The sequence below is a fragment of the Coregonus lavaretus genome (genome assembly GCF_964263955.1).
Source record: "Coregonus lavaretus genome assembly, contig: HAP1_SCAFFOLD_1399, whole genome shotgun sequence".
NCBI classification, from domain to species: Eukaryota; Metazoa; Chordata; class Actinopteri; order Salmoniformes; family Salmonidae; genus Coregonus; species Coregonus lavaretus.
In genome coordinates, this window is record NW_028166343.1 from 99,726 (window position 1) to 103,136 (window position 3,411).

Sequence of the window (3,411 nt, forward strand, 5' to 3'; positions counted from 1 at the left end):
CTATCTATCTATCTATCTATCTATCTATCTATCTATCTATCTATCTATCTATCTATATTCAGTCCTTACCCTAACCCTACTATATTCAATAGGTTTCTGAATATAATATGACAATAAGACTGCATTCATGATAAATGTTGCATATGTTGGCTCAACCGGAAATTACCTTTAAATAGCGCATAGCTGACAAAGAGCTGGGATTGAATCCTGGTCTCAGTTTGAGTAGGGCTCAGAAACACATTTTCACCAGATAAACGAAAGATAGTAATACTATGGATGCATTAGGGGTACATGTCTTGTTAAATTCAGACACCAGGGGTATTCAATCCATGGCAGATGTCATGTGTGGATCCTGCACACTACTGGCTGGAGGCTAGGATTCTCCTAGAATTTAGAACTCTAACTGGTGTTCTCTAGAACTCTACTCTCATTTTGTTCCTCTGGGTGTTCTGCTGTGCAGTCTTTCCAAAATAGAATCTTTACCGTCTGTTGAAATGATCGCTGCAGCTGCTTTGTTTTAAACTTTAATAATCACAAACCAATAAAAATCATCCCACTAAAGAACAAGGTCGTCTGTGTATTTATTAGCGTTCATAAATCAAAACATTATAGACGATAGTCTACTATAGGTATATTGGTATATCAGTGTTAAATTAAAATCTCTTTACCATCATATCTAACCCAATATGAAAATTCGCAAATCAACTTGATTGGAGATACACAACACACTCCCCACCTCTCTTCATAAGCCGTCCGTCCATTACCGAGAACCACACATCGGAATTTTAACAGGGTCCTTAACATTAGGGTTGTCGGACAATTTTTTGCCCAGAACTAGCTCAATATCTAGGCGTCGGATAAAAACGAGACTACAGTGTCCATAAAGTCACCATTAGACTACAGTGTCCATAAAGTCACCATTAGACTACAGTGTCCATAAAGTCACCATTAGACTACAGTGTCCATAAAGTCACCATTAGACTACAGTGTCCATAAAGTCCCCATTGGACTACAGTGTCCATAAAGTGACCATTAGACTACAGTGTCCATAAAGTCACCATTAGACTTGGCACCTTTTGGACTGAATACGTTTGTAGGGGCTCGGACTGGGGGGTATATACCGTATTTTACTATATACCGGAATTGATGCACGGACCGGTTTGGGTTTTTACTTTACCTTCTATAACGGTATTTGAATGTTTGGTTTGTTAAATGTGATCAGTGGTGGAAAAAGTACCCAATTGTCATACTTGAGTAAAAGTAAAGATACCTTAATAGAAAATGACTCAAGTAAAAGTGAAAGTCACCCAGTAAAATACTACTTGAGTAAAAGTCTAAAAGTATTTGGTTTTAAATATACTTAAGTATCAAAAGTAAATGTAATTGCTCAAATATACTTAAGTATCAAAAGTCAAAGTAAAAGTATAAATAATTTCAAATTCCTTAAATTAAGCAAACCAGACAGCACCATTTTTTATTTTTTATTTACGGGTAGCCAGGGGCACATTCCAACACTCAGACATCATTTACAAACGAAGCATGTGTTTAGTGAGTAAACACATCCAGCAGTGGTCGGGAGAGGTTGTGTTTTCTCTAGCAGGATGTAACCTTGGCTTCTTATACATTTTACATTTACGTCATTTAGCAGACGCTCTTATCCAGAGCGACTTACAGTTAGTGAATACATCTTTTTTTTATACTGGCCCCCCGTGGGAATCAAACCCACAACCCTGGCGTTGCAAACGCCATGCTCTATCAACTGAGCTACATCCCTGCCGGCCATTCCCTCCCCTACCCTGGACGACGCTGGGCCAATTGTGCGCCGCCCATGAGTCTCCCGGTCACGGCCGGCTGCGACAGAGCCTGGATTCGAACCAGGATCTCTAGTGGCACAGTTAACACTGCGATACAGTGCCTTAGACCATGTATTTAGATTGTAGGTAGGTAGTTGTAGTTAGGTATTGTAGGTAGTTTATTTAGGTAGTTATTGTAGGTTATTGTAGGTAATTATTGTAGGTAAGTATTGTATACGGCGCAGCCCGGCGAAGCACGAGGCTAGCTAACCCACTATCTGGACCAATAAAGCTAGCTAGCTAGCGGGTAGCTACTGGTAACTTTTAGCAACGGTGGATAGTTGTTTCCAATGTTATTTCACGCTTAAGAGTACCTGTAATTAAGCCAGCTAGCTACCTACCATTCAGCTGTTTTTCTAACCTCATTATCTGAGGCATTAACGTTAGGTAGTTAGTAGCTACTGTACTTAATTACAGCTACTGATTGCAGAAGACAAATGTCTTCTTGTCTGCCACCCAGACAGCTGGCGTTGGGTAAGTTTGGCTTTATACATAGCTTGGGCTTTGTCGAGTAAGGCTTAAATTATGTATTTAGATTGTAGTTAGGTATTGTAGGTAGGCATCGTGGGCTGTTGTGGGTAGTTATTGTAGGTTAGCATTGTATTCGGCGGTGCCGGGTGTAGCACGAAGCTGGCTAGCTAGCTAACTCACCTCCTGGACTAGCTGGCGAGTAGCTATTAGCAACGGTAGCAACTAGATACAATATCCTTTTTAGCCAGCTACATTTGTTCGCAGCGCCGCCGTTTTTCAAACAAAGTCAACACAGCAGCCATTGCTAGCTAGCCAACACAACCAGCTAGCTGTACTGTAGCAGCTAAATACAATATATTTGTGCTAGCTAGCCAACGTTTAATTATTGCTGCGTTATGAAAGGAACTAGACACGGACACGAATTATCTGTTTAGTGTGTTAACACACTATTGGTAGTTTGTTGTAACCAAGTATTGGTGCTAAACTGTGTGTTATTGGATGCTAGCATGCTAGTTAGCTATGGCGTCATAGTTAGCTAGCTGAATAAAGTAAGTTGAGTCTATTCCTTGAAACATTGAACCGCTGTAGTTCACAACAATTCTAATTTCTAAAGTGGAAGTTGGGAGAGTTTTTATTCGGGTGGTTCAGTGAAACAATTATAGTTTCTGAGGTGGAAGTTGTATTTGGGAGTTTTGGTGAGGGAGGCCCTACTCTCTCCTTTCCCAGATGTTTAGTTCAATTCATTCCGATCTCCTCTGCATTATTGTAGCCATTTGCTACAGCCTGTCAACTATGCCTCTGCCTATCCCTGTTCTCTCCTCTCCGCACAGGCTACACAAACGCCTCACACCGCGTGGCTGCTGCCTCTCTAACCTGGTGGTCCCTGCACGCACCCCACACCTGGAGTTCCAGGTCTCAGGCAGCCTCTGGAACTGCCGTTCTGCTGCCAACAAGGCTGACTTCATCCCAGCCTATGCTAACCTCCAGTCCTTCGACTTCCTGGCGCTGACGGAAACATGGATTACCACTGAAAACACTGCTACTCCTACTGCTCTCTCCTCGTCTGACCATGTGTTCTCGCATACCC